Source organism: Suricata suricatta, chromosome 2 (genome assembly GCF_006229205.1).
Source record: "Suricata suricatta isolate VVHF042 chromosome 2, meerkat_22Aug2017_6uvM2_HiC, whole genome shotgun sequence".
In the NCBI taxonomy this organism is placed as follows: Eukaryota; Metazoa; Chordata; class Mammalia; order Carnivora; family Herpestidae; genus Suricata; species Suricata suricatta.
In genome coordinates, this window is record NC_043701.1 from 91009109 (window position 1) to 91027019 (window position 17911).

General features: G+C 37.2%; 2 long non-coding RNA genes across 2 annotated transcripts in view; both read right to left on the minus strand.

The window, feature by feature from the left end:
- Window positions 1-531: 531 nt before the first annotated feature.
- On the minus strand, window positions 532-4516 carry LOC115306937. Its single transcript, XR_003915499.1, has 4 exons — window positions 4441-4516; window positions 4299-4363; window positions 3621-3748; window positions 532-733 (listed from the first exon to the last, which is right to left on the minus strand). It is a non-coding gene; the product is annotated as an uncharacterized LOC115306937 (long non-coding RNA).
- A 10771-nt stretch (window positions 4517-15287) lies between these two features.
- LOC115306933 overlaps window positions 15288-17911 on the minus strand; it is a 68093-nt gene continuing 65469 nt past the window's right edge. The window contains exon 8 of the long non-coding RNA XR_003915498.1: window positions 15288-15432. This is a non-coding gene — a long non-coding RNA (uncharacterized LOC115306933). The remainder of the gene's footprint in view (window positions 15433-17911) is intronic.

Here is a 17911-nt window from a genome sequence, read left to right on the forward strand (position 1 = left end):
AATTTTTCAGTCAATTAAATTACATGAATGACATTACTTCCATCTTCTTTATGCAGTGAGAAAACTAACCACCGTCTTGCACATTAATCAGTTGATATTATCTCAGAGGAACTGATGAAATGTCTTTAGGCAGGAAATGATCTCATTTATACATTTTTTTAGTATCAAAAGGGAATTTTCCAACAATAATAAAGTCTAATTCTTCTTCAAACGTTACAGTGAAGGTATAGGATTGAATAGGTATAGGGGCTCGATTCTGAGAAGGCAGCTGCTATCAACTGCAAAGGCCCTGCAGCCACACAGAGCTCAATGTCTACGCAGCACCGATCTTTCGGGCACGATACTCAAGAAGACCCACAAGCACAATGTGAGTCTACCACATTAGGGGGAAATGCTGCATTTATTTCTCTCCTAAAGATGTCATGGCATACAATCTATGGTGAATTAACAGACACATGGTGGTAGTAACAAATTCAAGTGCTTAATAATAAGAGATAAGAGAACCAAATCAAACATTTTTAAGACTGGATATTTTATCATTTTAAAGTTTATTCATTTATTCCTTCAGACAACATGTTTTGAGGGTCTAATCTGTGGGAGGCACTCTGCTGGCTAATGGGCACACAGCAGGAAATGGACTCTTAACTTCCCAAAGGTTACAATCTTGCTTCAGCAAACTAAAATGCAGCCCACAGAATGGGAGAAGGTATTTGCACAATTCACAATCTTCTTCCTGCTTGTGAAGAATATTTTTCACTTACCACTCAAAAAGGCACGATTCATGTGTATGTCCTGATAACTATAGAGGGCAGGGATTACTTTCATTTGGATATTTACTCCTCAATTTATTTCCTGACACCTCTTGTGAAGACTTGAGATACATAGGAGTCTTACAAAATTTGGAATGAAAAACCACAAACTCAGAGAAAACTAGTTTTCTTAGTAAATCTCTCATGATTGTTGTGACCTTAAAAATCAAGAATAAACATTTCTGTCACCCCTAGTGAGGGTGGACGCAGCTAAAATCAACTCAGGTTGTTGTTTTTTAACATAAATACTAAAAAGAATGGATTAGATGAATTAAAAATAGAAAGAGATTTGAGGATTGAAAAAAAATTTTAATGCATCTGATCATAATTCTTCTGAGAAGAGAAACAAAATAGAGTAATGTTGCAGAAAGAAATGAAAATCCCAACGCAACCCAGAGAAGGAAGAAGAGCTTCTCTTAAAGTATAAATGGGTCTTTGTTGGATTTTAACAAGCCCTCGAAGGACAGATTCCTGGAGATGTCTGAAGTTCTTCATTTAATGTGAAAATACTTTACACTTTCCCTTGAACAAAGAAATCACCCCACTGGCTAGGAGCCAGAGCCTGCACATTTTTTGAGGCACCACAGGAAAAGAGAAAAGAAGAAAGAAGGCCAGCACTTGCACATTCACCCTGAGGGAAGAATGTGACCCACTTCCCAGAGTTCTAAGCGGTGGCAGTTCTGGATCCTGATTAATGAGCCCGTCCCTGCTCCTCTCTCTGCTGTCCCTCTGCTGCTCTACAGTTTCAGTTTTCACCCCAAATCTGGAAGTGCGTCCTCAGTGAAGAAAGCCCAGAGATGATGTGGCGGGAACAAGGGAAATGCAGATATTGGTGCTACCTGACCAGCAGGAAATTTGAACTGTACCAACTGAGATGGCCCGAAGAGCTGTTGAAATGTAAGATGAGGTTCAGAAAGGCATTACTATGTCATGTTTCTTTTCGAGGAGGTGGGGCGGGGAGCAGAGTCTGAGTTAAAAGTTTATGAGTCAGCGTGTCACACCATCACCTTTTCATTATGTCCTGCTCAGGCCTGGGACTTCTTGGAGTCATAGCTGCAGTGGGGCTTTCTATTTAACCCTCTAAAAAAGACTTTTTGGGCGGCTGAGCTGGGATAACTTATCTGTGGGTTATGGTTTATTTAAATATGTGATTATGGTACTCAGACACATTAATGCTAGTAACACCTACATTTGCATACTATCTGCTGAATAGGGCTAGGGCTTTATTAATTTAAAATGAATGAATCTTCCCAGGAAGTCTATTTGGCACAGAAATGGAAGTAAAGGGATGTATGTGATTTACTCATCAACTCACAACTAGGAAATGGTGGTCCTTGCTTCAGACTCTGCTTTCAAGCACTCAACCATTTGCACCTCCTTTCAATGAAAACCCTGATATGAGTATTAATTCTCATTTTCAAAGATGCACAGATGCTCCTTTTAAGAGATACTAGTATTTCATAAAGTATAAAAGATGAAGTATCTAAGGTAACAACAAAGAACAGTAGTTAAGAGTTAACAGATAAGTTAAGAGTTAGGACTGAGTTTGGATCCTGCCTTTTGCCTGTTTCCAATCTATGTGATACTGAGAAAATAGCAATGTTGTTAAAAGTCAGTTTTCTCATCTGTAAGATGGGGATAATAATAGTAGATTTACCATAAAGAATAAATGACATGATGCATGTTCAATAGTACATACCCAGGACAAAAAAATATATAATAAACCATAACAAATAACTTAATGCCTTTAGCATATATTTCTCCTAAACGATCTAATAGTGAATTTATTCCAGTGGAAATCTAAACTTTCCAATTATTTTACTCCCACAATATACATTAGAGGACTGTTTTATATATTTCAAGAATTTGAATATGGTACAGACATTTTTGGTTATAAGAAACAATTATGAAAATTAACTGAGCACATCCGAATTCGGGCATCTAGCTGACAACGTGAAGCAAAGTATTAGACTGAGAAGTGACTATTTGACACAAATCACAACAAGTAACGTCTCTTTCTTAGTTTGCTTCCAAAATCGTCCCTTGCTCTTAGATTTCTCCTGGAATACTTAATAGTCAGTGTCCCTGGAGCGCCAGTTGCTTATAGCTCAGCACTGTGGCTTCAAGCACCAAAGGAAGCTTTATGACCAGATCACTCTAAGTCACTCTGTGTCACGCTGCCAAAGACTTTGTGGTTAAGAAGAATGGTCAAAGCCTTCTATAATTTAAAACCAGGGTGTTTTTTTTTTCCACTGGAGTGATTCAATGTGCATTGTGTGCACACATGTTCCAGTTACAGATGGAGACTCAAATGACTATCAGACCCTTTGGTGTGAGTTCAAATTTCCTGAAGGTGTTGGAATGTCTGTAAAACATCAGATGCCCTTCTGCGTGAGTTTTATTTTTAATAAATATATTTTAATTCTCTGCTGATTTGACATCTCGGTTTATTTAGGGAAAGCCTTGACAGTATCTTTGAAAAATTGCTCATAAAAAATTTTTGAGTTTCTGGCAGGTAACTGACTTTCATATTAAGCACTTAGATCTGATTTGTCTTTAACCAAAGACCAGTCATTGTGCTTGTGGGTGTTCCCTACCCACCAAAAAAATCTAAAATCTTTATTCTTGTTCCAATACTATTAGTCATATTTTACAGAATTATTGGTGAGGGGCTGTCATCACTTTTACAATTCAGTTTTCCTACTTAACCTTCAGAAATTCTTTTCAGAGACGCTTGGGCAATGTTATCAATGTAAACTAAGGCGTTTTATTTCTGAGCCTTGTGATAATTGCAAAATAGCTTCCACTTACCTCATTTTGCACTAATCCCAATAGTCAGAGAGAGAGAAAAAAACCCTCCCACAGTGTTGTGCTTCAAGTAGCGGATTCTGCAGTCCAATGGCTTCCACCAGCTGCCTTTGTTTTTAATCTCTGAGAATCTAAATGTTAAGAAATTGCTGTGAGAAGAAAAGGATTTGAAGCAGATGTAGTCTTCAGGTGACTCTGTATTTTTGGTCTCAAGCAAAAAATGAAAATGCAAAATTTCTATCATCAGCCATCAACTCTGCAGGTAGGCTATGTAGCTGTTTATATAACATGCTTTCAGGTGTATTATTCCCCAGCATGAGATCCCTTTCTCCCTTTACAATGGCAAAAAGTCTGCCATTAGAGTCATTCCTAAGAATATTAAAGCAATGCCACTGTAACAATGTAATATTATGATGGCATAACGTTAATTCAGGATAGGTTCTTTATGCTGTGGTAGCAAATGACCTCCAAGAAACAGTAATTTAAAATCATAAAAGTTTTTTTTTTCTCTTACTTATGGGACATGTCTATCAGTGGGGCAGAGGGCTTCTATTCATCAGTCATTGAGATTTTTTCTTGTCATCATTCCAAAAGAAAAAAGAAATCCTAAATAGGTCTTAAAGTCACAAATAGGTGCCCAGATCCCCACACTGATACTTATCGCTTCTACTCACAACTCACCCGCCAGCACGTGTAACAAGGTCTCTCCAACCACAAACTGGCCAACAAGTATATCCAATGTGCACCTGAAGCAGCGGGAAAGCATTTAGTGAGAGCACTAGTGACTCCTTTAAGCAGCTCTGAATTTGGAAATATCCTTTACCTTAATGCTTGAGAAATTCTGAAAAGAGGTGAAGGGAAGCAAGTCTCATTGGGTTGAGAGTCTTCTTGAGACAGGAGCCCAAGGGAGAAGAACCTGTTTGTTTGGAAACAAACAAAACAAACAGATGCTAAAGAGAAAACAAGAGGCAGATCAATTTATTATGCAACTTTGTTCATATCAGTTGTGCTTAAAATTACATTGTCATTAGTGGCAATTTTTTTAAGTGTACATATAAAATACTTTAAAAACCACACAAAATAATATTATATGTGTGATGATCGTAAAAATGTTAAACACACTTATATTTGTGTAATGCTACAAATAACAAAGCCAGTTCATTATTTGCTTCAAATTAGCATTGAAAGAAAATTGCTTCATATGAAATGCACATATGCTAAGGTTTCTTTTTTAATGTTTTTATTTCTTTAAGAGAGAGAGCCCAGAGCAAGAGGGGGAAGGGCAAAAAGAGAGGGAGAGAGAGAGAATCCTAAGCAGGCTGCCCAACATGGGGCTCGATCTCACAAACTGTGAGATCAAGACCTGAGCCGAAATCAGGAGTCGACCCTTAAATGACAGCCACCCATGTGCCCCCACATATGCATACACATTTCTAAGCTTGTTTAGGTAAGTTATCATAAGTCTCCTCAGGATTCACTAAAATGAGTAACTGCTTGCTAGGAAATCAAGTTTCCTTTGAGAACTCTAAGTGGCAACCACATTTCAGTTTGTCTGTTTCATACTTAGATGTCAATATTTTCATAATTAATTATATCTTTATAGCTACTCTATCTAACCATGAAGCTACCCGCGGGTGCCAAATTACTCAATGGTCCCTTAACAGCTAAATACTTTTTTTCTTTTAAAGGTATCATCTTTCTTTTTTTCTTTTCTGTTTATTTATTTATTTTTTAACATATGCAGTTATTTTCCATCATTTACACTACAATAGTTACAATTACACTCCAAACAGGAAAGCAAAGTAAAAAATCAAAACCCCAACTTCTATTTCATGCAATTAGTCTTATACAGAAATTAGAAGGTTAAGTAAAAACTAGTTAATCACCTAATTTCACAGCTATCTGAAGTGGCAATCGTTATATAGCAGCTTATCTATGATACATTCAAGATACATGATATAATTTATTACTTGCCCATAAGCTAAAACACAGCCTGCTTAATACCTTTCCTTAAATTCCACCTCTATACTACAGTATACTTGAGGTCCCTGCAAAAAAGTAGCTACCTTTTATATAGGAAATGGATGATTAAGTCTTTGGTGTTGTAAAAGCAACTTCATTTAAACATAACCACCCCCACCACCAAAGAAAGAAGAGAAAAAAAAAGTAACAAAAATAATAAGGGAAAAACACAAGACACACTTCCTAGGGGAAAAACAAAACAAAACAAAAAAACAAAAAACAGTATGTAATTTCTGTCCTTGACGGAATGTATTAAATAAGCAAATACCACCAATAAGCAAAACAAGTACTACAATGTAAAAACATTAAAAAAAAGACAACCCTCTCACATGCATAAATGAAAGATTGCACACAAAGAACTCACATCTTTTCAAGCTTCAATAGTAAATATTTTGCTACTATGTATTAAATACTGCATGGTTTGCCCAAGCTAAGATGAAACCACATCATGAATCAATAAGCATTTGGGAGTGTTCACTGTATCATTGGATTTAATGAAATGTTTAGAGGTGCAGTAGGCATGACTTTGAGTAGATAATGAAAGAAAACAGCTAAATACTTTTTATTGCTGAAGAGTATGACATGGTGTGACACAGTGTAGCTGTGTATCAGTTTATCTGTTGAGAAGCATTTGAGTCATTTCCAGTCTTTGGTATCACAAATGAAGGTGCTCTGAACATTTAGGTGCAAGTCTTTGTATCGACCTAAGCTTTCATTTCTATAGGGCATATACCTAGGAATGGAATGACTAGTCAAAGAAAAGTTATTTTAACTTTTTAAGAAATTGCCAAACTTTTTCCAAAGCGATTATTCAATTTTCCTTTCCCTTGAGCGTTGTATGAGAGGTCCAAATGTTCCATTTTCTCAAACACTTGGGAGAGCCAGTCTTTGTGATTGTAGGCATTCTAACAGGTGTGCAGTAATATCTCATTGTGGACTTAACTTGGACTTTTCTCACAATGAGCATATTTTTATTCACCATTTAAACTATTTTTTCAGGTATATGTTAATGTCTTTTGTTTCTTATTTGATTGGGTTGTCTGCGTTTTTTTCTTTTTCTTTCTTTCTTTTTTTTTTTTTTTTTTGAATTGACTTGTAGGAACTCTACATAACCTTGATTCAAATCTTTTGTGTGATAGATGTGTTTTGGGTCATTTCTACCAGGCTGTCATTTGCTTTTCATTTTCTTAACTGTAGTTTTGGAAGAATAAATGAAAAAAATTAAAAACATTAGGCAACTGACATTGAAAGTTAGATACTAGTTTTTCTAAAGGAAGGTGCTGTCCTAATATTGCCACAGTTTTACCCAGACTCTTTCTGGGTCTAAGATATTAGGTATCATCAAAGTATGCAAAATTCAAAACTAAAGAAAATCATATTTAAAAACAACGTCACAACAGGGTCCATTTCCTGAGTGCCAAGGCTGGGCTGAACAATGTGGTTGGCTCCTTAGATAGGAAGCAACTGAGATAGAACACTGTCAACTCCAGAATATACAACTTTTATCTCGGCCAAAGCCAGCATACTTCTGTTAGTGTTTCATAGTTAGTCTGAGAGACTAAAAAACAGTGAATGAAAAATACACACTGGCAAACTTCCACTTCTGTAAACTGAACTCTTTAAAATTTTATTTATTTATTTTATTATATTTTTTTTGAGAGACAGAGAGAGACAGTGCCCGTGGGGAGGTGGGGGTCAGAGAGAGAGGGAGACACAGAATCTGAAATAGGCTCCAGGCTCTGAGCTGTCAGCACAGAGCCTGACACGGGGCTCGAACCCACAATTGTGAGATCATGACCTGAGGTGAAGCCAGAGGTTTAGCCAACTGAGCCATCCAGGCGCCTCAACTTAACTCTTTTAAATACTATGATCTTGAGTCAGAAAAAAAGGACCATGCAACTGATGATCTCCACATGTCAGATCAATCTCGCCAACCACTTAATTTGGGTGACTCATAGAAGCCAATGACACAGGATTACTCTACAAACAAAGAGGAGTTCGTTGCGTTCATTAAAATTATTTTTTCTTAATGGTTATCTAACATACTTTTAAAATATTAAAGCAAACAGGTATACTGTGAGGACAAAAGTATAAATTTTTAAAGTAAAATTTCAAGTTTCTGGAAAACATTAAAATTTTTTTTAATTAATTTATTTATTTTGAGAGAGAGAGAAAGAGCATGAGCAGGGGAGGGGCAGAGAGAGGGAGAGAGAGGATCCCAAACAGGCTCCACACTAACAGTGGATATCCTAGTAGGATATAGGGCTTGAACTTATAACCCATAAGATCATGACCTGATCTGAAATCAAGAGCCGGATGCTTAATCGACTGAACCACCAAGACGCTCTGGAAACTATTATTTTTATGGTGGGTGATTTCAATTATACCCTCATGACCTAGAGTTTTTTATTCACTGGCATTTGTCATTTGGGTCTTTCTGAAAAGACACCTAATTATTGAGTTTCAAGTCAAGGAGAGTTTGATGTTCAAGTCTTGAGTAGTGGTAAAAAGTTATGCATAGGGTTAGCTCTGACTTAAATGTAATCAGTTATAATTTTCACACTAATGGACTGAGATTAAATAATAAAAAGTCAAAGCAGAAGAAGGTACAAAGTTGAGAAAACATGTATATACCAAATATGGCAAATATAAGAAAATAGTAAATGTAGATTTAAACATAAATATGTCAGTAATTACAGTAAATGTTAATATGTTAGATTTTTATTAAAGCCAAAGATTTGCATGCTGTATTTATCAAAAGCAACAACTCAGTATCAGTTATGAAAATAATTAAAAGTAAAAAATTGAAAATAATGAAAAGCAGAAATAACAAACAAAGCAACTATAGTGATTAATCACAAAGTGATTACAAGGCATAAAGCATTAGTACAGATGAAAAGAAAATCTTCATGGGTAATAGAAGCTTCCATTGGCCAGAAAGATATAACAATTCTAAATACCTAGATTTATAGCTTCAACTTAATGAGACAAAAATTAACAGAAATTCAAGGAAAAATTAAAAATAAACAGAATATTCTACAAATTATGATTACACACTGAGCTATCAAGGACTAAAAATAATATTAACCATAATATACAAATTTTAAAGATGCCCAAACCAAATCTAGAAAAATATAAAAATAATATTCCAGTCAGGAAGATATTATCCCAGGAATGCTAGATTGAGTCAACATTTGAAAGCCAATCAGTGGATTTAATTACATCAATAGAATAAATTAAAATGCCTATTATTCAGAAAAAGAATTGCCAAACTTTAATATTCATTACTTAGAAAAACTTCTATTTTTTTCTTTGAAAAAAGATGAATTTAAAAACATTCTAAAACAGAACAAAAACAAAACAAAAACCACTAAAACATATCTACAAAAATAAATAGCAAAATATAAAATTTTAAATTTTAAAAGTTTTTCTCACGAATATCCTGTTACCAACACTACATCCAACATTTTATTAGATTCCCGAGCCATTACAGTAAGACCAAAACGGAAATAAAATGCATACAGCACTGAAAGAAACAAAACTGTTTTGCTCTTCACACTCAGAAAATCCAAAAAAATTCAACATGTAAATTATTAAAATAAGTGACTGCATCAGGGTACTGAATATAAGGTTGTCATAGGGTTCCTGAGGAAGAAAAGAATGAATAGGCTCGACAAACAGATTCATGTTAAGTAAACGGCTTATGTGATTGTAAGGGCAGGCCCGTGCGAAATCTGTGGAGTGACAGGCTGGAAGTTCAGGTCGGAACTGTCACTGCACTCTTGGGGTTGAAATCTTCAGGGCCAGCCAGCAGGCAGAGTTGTTTCTCATTCTCCTCCTGCCTCCCACCCCTACCCCGCCCACCTCCTCCTCCTCCTTTTGCCTCTTTTCCCTTCCCCCCCTTCCCTCTTCTCCGCCTTCTACCTTCCCTCTTCTTCCTTTTCTTCCTTCTTCTTTATTTGAGAGACAGAGAGGGTGAGCATGCATGAACAAGGGAGGGGGGGAAAGAGAGAGAGAGAGAATTTCAAGCAGGTCCTGCACTGTCACCACAGAGCCTGATGCAGGTCTTGATCCCAGGAATCATGAGGTCCTGACCTGGCTGAAGCCAGAGGCTGATGCTTAACTGACTGAGCCGCCCGTGTGCCCCCAGCAGGCAGAGCTTCTGTGCAGCAATCTTGAGGCAGAATTGTTTCCTTTTGAGGAAACTTCAGTTTTTGTTCTAAAGGCATTCAACATATGGAATGTGGTTCCCCATGTTATGGGAAGTCATCTGCTTTACTCAAAGTCTAATGAGTTAAATATTAATCACATTTTAAAAATAGCTTCACAACATTTTGAGTGGTATTGAATAAATAACTGGGCAATATAGTCTCGTCAAGTTCACACATAAAATTAACCATCACAGTCTAGCACTGTTGTGAACTTGGCACCCCTACACATCTCCTTAAACTGTATTTAATCTCTAATGACATAATTTAAATCATACTTGTGCCTAATATGATACAACCATCCTGTGTGCAACGAAAAATCCACTAATTCTTTTACCAGAAGATGATGCAAACTCCGTGGGTGATAATCCCCTTTCCCTCATATCCTGTAACTTAAATACTATGATGTAAAGTTAACAAAACTTAAACACCACGATGCAAAGTTAATACAACTCATTTAAGAAGAAAAACAGTATGTCTACATGCACAGAGACACACACAAATATATTCATAGTAAACTAAAAGAAATAGTCATAAGGATTACAGTCCGAGTTTCTGCAACTGTTCACCTAGGTGTGGCTGGTATTTATAACTACCTCTATCTGTTCCATATTGTCCCAGCCCTCAAGAAGCATGTCAGCAGACAGGGCCCTTTACCTGGTGCAGTGACCCCAATAGCCATTCCTGAAGAGTCTAGGCCGTTGGTAGTCCTGCCTGAATTGGGTTGTTGTAGTTTTCCACTGACTCTAACCACAGAGCATGGGAGTAGCAGGAGATGCCTAAGAGAGCTTCTGTGTTTCATACACTCTCTTCCTTACCTTCATTTTATAGTAGCAGCTCCTCTTATCTCTTGGGAAATGTAACCAATCCTCCCACCAGTATAATAACTCCCTACTTTGACTAGTGATTTAGAGTCATGAGGAGCCTAACGTGGCCGGGTGACAGTCCTAACTTCCAAGTCAGGGGAATCATGCAGTGTCCCCTGGTGGAAGCATTTCTTCCTTTGAAACTAAGATCCCTAGATCAGCAAAACATAAAATGGTGGGGACAGGAAGGAAGTTTTGCAAGTGGTCCACGGAGGGTAATAGGGGGTGGAGCCACTTTCATTTTCACCCTAAGCTTCCTGGACTGACGAGTCCTGGATATGACATAAATAGCATCATATGCTGGGCACTGCTTTTCAAGATTCCTTGATATATTAATTATGTTATATTATTTACATATGTATATGCATATATAACAGGGCTACTTCTGGATAAGCAAAGTGGCATGATTGAAGAGAGGTATAGAGAGAACTTTAATTATAAACCTGTTATTTAAAACAATTTTTTCTGAAGTAAATATGGCAAAAAAAAAAAAAAAAAAAAAAAACCAGCACTGAATTTTTCAAATGGGGCATGCGAGTCAATGGTATGGACTCAAATGTGTCCTCCTAAAATTCCTATTTTGAAGTCCTCAACTCAATACGATGATATTTGGAGATGAAGCCGTTAGGTGGTAATTAGGGCCAGATGTGGTCATGAGGGTAGGGCCCTCAAAATGGGCGAAGTGCCCTTATAAGAGGAGACTTCAGAGAACGTGTTCCCTGTCGGCCCACTATGTGTGAATACACCCCGGAGGCAGCCATCTGCCGCCAGAAGACAGCTCTCACCATATCCCTGCCGCTGGCACCCTCAGCTCAGACCTCCAGCCTCCTATACTGTGAGGAAACAAACTTCTGTTGCCGAACCCACCCACTTTATGGCATTTTGTTATGGTCCCATAAGTTAGAGTCATCCTTATATTATTTGTAATAGGACTCCTCACATTTAAATAATCACCCTCCTTTAAAAAAAATTTCATCGCCATGAATAGCAAGGACTTGTTGCCCAAAGAATGCATGGAAATATGGGAGATCAAAACAAGCAAATGAGGTCATTCTTCAAATATAAATTATGAAACAACTATCAGATATTGTAAAATCCCCGAAGGTAGGAATTGCAAGGGTATCCCGGTGCTGAGGGCAGTAACTGCCATATACCAGTGCTTAATGTCTGTTATATACAAAGAGTACATAAATTAAACAACTTTTACAACTACCCAAGGAAACAAACCTTACAACCAATGTTTTCTGAAATCCCATAAAGAGATAAAACCCCAACAATAACAAGTAACTATTTCTTTTCAGGGGCTTATTATTATGTAACGTGTTTTTTAACTTTTAAAGTTACACTAAGTAGCATGGACCTTTTGGTCTCATAAAAACAATCTTCTAATATCCACCTCAGATATACTACTAATGCTGGTTTTCCCTGCTCTCTTTACAACTCTTTTCAATTTCCCTTCCCCAGCCTTCCTGTCCTCATCCAAAGTTGGGTCATTTCATACTAAATAGAGTCATGGGATAGCTTCCTTATTTGCCTTCTTTTGAGCCAAGAGACCCCAAGAAACAACCTTAGTTTCTATCAGTCCCAAGAGGCATACTGCAACTTCTTCAGGAAAAGTGATCACATTTTGTTTATTCACCTGCATCACAAAATGCTCAGATTTTTTTTTAATTGAGAGATCAATAAGCTGTCATTATCAAGAACTACATCTAGAGTATGGACCTGGATACTATTACTACAAATGGAACTATGAAGGAAATTTTAAAAAGAGAAGTGTGGCTGCAAGCAAGCATTCTATCTCTAGGTTTTTCTTTCTCCTTTCTTTTGTCTTCTTTTTTGTCCTTTTCCCCCCTTCATTTCTTCCTTTCTCTTTCTGTCTCTTCTCTTCCTTCTCTAACATCATATGTGTTTATACTTTCACTAACTTTCCAAACATATTAATGCAAACTGGTCCCCTAAGTATTCCCTCCTGTTGCTGGCATTTGGCTGTATAGTAAGATGAGCAGCTACCACAGGACATTTGTTAATGCCTCCTCCCTCAAAGGGAGAGAAGTACACATTTAAGTTTGTGTTACTCCGCACCTGAGGCAAGATATTCTGCTGCTTTTCTGGTGAATTCAAATAATTGCTACAACGGTTTCTTCTTATTAGCATGATATGAAACTATAGCAACAATATTTGCACTGTTATTAACCTGTTTTGCAGAGTTTACTGATGGCCTTTTACAGGTGGTATCTATTAAGTAACATCCCCAAGAATGGAAGCTTGCTTACTTGTTAAATGGGAAACAAAATGTCAAAAGTAATTGAGGGGAAAGGAAAAGTAAATAGCAAATGTTGACAGGACTGAAGCTTACTCAAGTTATCAAAAATGCAGATTACTTAGACATTAATAAATGAAATAGGAATAACAGTTCTTCAGGCTTGACTGGGACTATTTATGGCAAGATTTCAACATTTTTTCACACAATATGACACATTTACATTTTCCCAACACAGTTAAATTTTGATTATTAATGTGATACATATTTTATTAGTCATTTGGTAATACTGTAGGATAATTGAAAAAGGCAGTGAATGATTTAAAAAATGAGGACAGTGATTCCATGAGACTTTCTTCAATTTAAGGAAATAATAATACAACTTTTTATAGAAGGAAAAATACCATCTTCAATGGCTTTGTTATTGTTAATTTATAGTTTATATTTCAGCTGTCTTTAAAAATGATTTGAGATGGCCTCGCATAAACATAATGCAACCCATGTTAATTAAAAAATGTATATATTTTAAATGTTTATTTATTTTTGAGAAAGAGACAGAGCATGAGCAGGGGAGGGGCAGAGAGAGAGGGAGACACAGAATCTGAAGGAGACTCCAGGCTCTGAGCTGTCAGCACAGAGCCCAGTGGCACTCATACTTGTGAACCATGATCCTCATGAGCAAAGTCAGAGGCGTAAGTGACTGAGCCACCAAGGTGCCCCAATTGAAATTACTTTTAAGTGTGAATGAGAGGAGCCATTTGGGAAAGGAGAATCTTGAGTCCTTTGGTCAAAGGGTAAAAGTGGTATCTCACCAAGCGTTTCTGCTCAGAAAGAGAATTGTTGTTGCTGGCATCTCATGTCACATGAGATCCAATAGGAGAAATGTTCAACTATTCTGCAAGACCACGCTACTCAGAACGTGACCAAGTAATGAATTTCCTCTGGGAAGGTGTTCTTTTTTTAAAGTTTTTTTTTAAAAAGTTTATTTTAACTAATCTCTGTACCTCATGTGGGGCTTGCACCTAGGACTCAGAGACCAAGAGTCACATGCTCCTGTAGCTGAGCCAGCCGGGAGCCCTTCCTCTGATAGACTGTTCTGTATCTACCTCACTGATCATGTGGAAAAACGCTGGGAACCAAGAAGACATCAGAAAATGCTGGTATTGAGGCACCTGGGTGATTCAAGAGGTTGAGAATCTAACTCTTGATTTAGGCTCGAGTCATGATCTCAGTTTATGAGATCAAGCCTGGCAATGGGCTCTGCACTGGCTGTGGGGAGCCTGCTTGGGATTCTCTCTGTGCCTCTCTCTCTGACCCTACCCCACTCAGGCGCACCCTATTTCTCTAAGTAAATAAATAAAGATTTAAGAAAAGTAGGTACCACTCATAAGTAAGACTTTGAGCTTTGCCACCATTCAGTCCTTGATATAGCAGAGTATTAGAACACAGATCTAAAACTCGAAGAAATTTGGAGAGGTAACACTATGTCTGTAGATAGGTAGAAGAAAGGATTGGAAAAAAACTACAACCTTGGATCTTTAATTCTCCAACTTAACAATTTTCATTGACAAATCTTAAAAAAATCCTAATGCAAGATTATTGGTATCTGTTTTGTATGTAACCAAACTAATTTCACAATTGAATTCCCATCCTGTAAAAACAGTGGCTGATTCCACCTCAGTTTTCCTGAGGGAGGGGGGATGTGTCTCCCTACCCAGAGTAGTACAAAATTTCCAATGTTAAAAAAAGGAACATCATGCTAAGTCACATGTCAAAATTGACATTGACTTCCCTCGGGAGGCCTGATGTCCTTGGCTTTCAGGAGTCCTGATGCCCCTTTTTAGGCATGTTTGAAAAAGCTGAAAAGATGCATCTCAGGGAAGTTCCAGAGGTCTGTGTGACCAATGGCTCTTTAGCATCTCTCTTGGGTCATAGAAAAAAAGATGGTATTTTTCTGCACACCCCTCTCTTCTGCCTGCACAAAACCCAACAATGTACCTTCACTGATTCTAGGAGAAGTCTACACCGTGAAGTTTCTATGTGCTGCCCTGTAAAGATGTCCAAGGAAAAGAGTAACAAAGATCAGCTGTCTGCCTAGAACGAAGGGAAGAGAAAAATTGTAGCAAGGACAAATGCTATTTAATCTTGAAACCAAATATTGCCACAAGAATGACTTAAAAAATGATAAAAAGTTTGTCAGATCATTTTAATATTAATACTAACTGAACCAAAGTGCGCAAGATATTTTATCATACCTTTTCAATGCAACCCATTTTAAGAGGTCCTGAAGCACACAATGTAATTTTTTCCCATTTATTTTTGTTCAGTTTCTTTGAATTCAAACTAAAATTGACTTCCTCACTCATGAGACTCTTCTCTCCAACATCTCCTCAATCCACTAATTTTCCTCTGTTGTCTCTGTTGGTGACTGCACCGCCAAAGTAAGTCCTGGGACATCTCTTAAAGAAAACAAGAACCAGAATAATTCAGTTCATTTAGGCTACCCTTATGGTGGCCTCTACACAAGCTATGAATGCTCATCTTCCTGTTTCTATGGAAAGTACTTCTCTAGAGTAAGGTCTGGCTTCTGTACCTGGAGCAATCTCCAGGGTTCTCTGACAGGTCATTACCTCCCTTCTCCAAAAAAAGTACTCCTCAACCATTTCTTTTCCTCCTTAGAAACAGTAGTTCCTCTTGTCTGAAAACTTCCAGATTTGCTTTTCTGAAACCATTCATTATTTCCCTGAGTATATACTTGTTTCAGGCATCTTATTGTTGGACTTCTTGTATTTTATTTTTTCTACTTCTTGTACTTTTAAATCATTTATATTATTTATAAGAATTTACCTATGCGTCTCTAGACCATGAACTTTGAGTGTGAGGCTATGAGTCTTCTCTATAAGCCCCCCATACACAAGTGTCCACAGGCCCCCATACAGAGGCCTCCTGTGAAACTATCCCATCTTGCTTTCAAGATGTCTGACGTGAATGTACAGTCATACCCTCAGCCTGGTGACTCTGGCAGAATTTAGAGAAAAATGTGGTTCCAGTGTAAATTAACATAGAATAAACTAGGTAAGCAAAGTCATTTGATTCCTTTATATTTTTCACATGTTACATTAATATTTTAAATGTGTTCCTTATACATATAGGTGTACATAACTATTTATATATACAGCTTTCCTTATAAATAAAATGGCTTGGTATATATCCTGAGTTTTGAGAGAGGTAGAGAAAGGGACCCCACATTTTCTGGAATAGAGAAATAGGAAATTTGACTAGTGCAGAAGATAACTTTCCTCCAAGAGATGGCAGAAAACTTCCTCCAGCAACCAAGCCCCAATCTAATTTTAAAAAGTACATTTTATGAGTGTAAAAATGAATACTATTTGAATTATCCATTCATCAAAGCGTTAAACTTAAAAACGAATTTCTGTTCTCCAGAATGGCGCCATTGCACATTTCTGCTCCAGAATAATTCGCGTGGCTATATCTGGCAGCCAAACATGAAAGTGTGGGTGCTGAGTGGCTGGCAGCTGGCCCAGTATTTAACCCTGCTGTTTTAGAATGCCATAAAATAAGCACAATTTAATCTTTCCAAATCATTTGGTCAGTGACTGTGATTTCCGCAGAAAATAACTTCAAAGAAGACAGGCACCTTTGTTGATGCTTGTTTAAGCAGATTTGAGTGCCAACATATTTAAGAATAGGAAGCACAAACCTCAAAGCCTATAATACATTCTTGGGATTATATACCAAAGGGATGTGTAGCCTGGCCTATTAAATTTCTCTGGTGGTAAGGATGTGCTTAGATTGATACAGTTAAGAGATAAGGTCATCAGATTAAAAAAAAAAAAAAGTCTGGCTCAGTCAGTAGAACATGACACTCTTGATCTCGAGACTGTAAATTCAAGCCCCACCTTGGGTGTAGAGATTACTTAAAAATAAAGTCTTTGGGGTGCCTGGGTGGCTCAGTCAGTTAAATGTCGGACTTAACACAAGTCATGATGTAGTGGTTGGTGAGTTAGAGGCCCACCTCGGTCTCTGCTGACAGCTCGGAGCCTGGAGCTTGATTCGGATTCTGTGTCTCCCTCTCTCTCTGCCCCGCCCCCACTCATGCTTGCTTGCTCGCTCTCTCTCTCTCTCTCTCTCTCTCAAAAATAAACTTTTAAAATAAATAAAATCTTTAAAACAAAAGTCATCACAAATAGATAGATACAGCTAGCTAAAAATCTATGAAAGTAGAGACAGACTTTGCCTTAGAAACTGAGAACAGACTGGTTGTTGCCAGAGGCGGGGCTGGGGTGGATGAAATGGGTGAAGGGAGTCAAAAGGGACAAACTTCCAATTATAAAAGAAGTAAATCAGGGGGATGTAACTAACATGGCAACTAAAGCTAATAACACTGTAGTGCATGTTTGAAAGTTGGTAAGAAGGTAAACCTTAAGTTCTCAACACAAGAACAAGTTCTTGTAAATATAAGTGGTGAATGATATGAACTAAACTTATTGTAATCATTTAAAAATATATACAAATATGAATTTATTACATTCACCTGAAACTAATATAATGTACATCAATTATATTTCAATTTTAAAAAGATTGAGACTGCTATAACAAAACACAAATCAGAATTTAAAGTCATGATGTTTACTTATGACTTGGGAAAAAACCACTTCTTTAGGATACTCTCTGCAATAACCCCCATTTAATTTAGGACATGAAGTAAATATTGTATCAATTTATTTCATGTTTAGTTTGGAACATAATAAAAATGATTTTTTAAATGTTTACTTATTTATATTTGACAGAGAGAGAGAGAGCAGGCAAACAGGGAAGGGACAGAAAGAGGGGGAGACAGAATCCAAAGCAGGTTCCAAGCTCCAAGCTGTCAGCTGAGAGCCTGACTTGGGGCTCAAACTCATGAATGTGAGATCA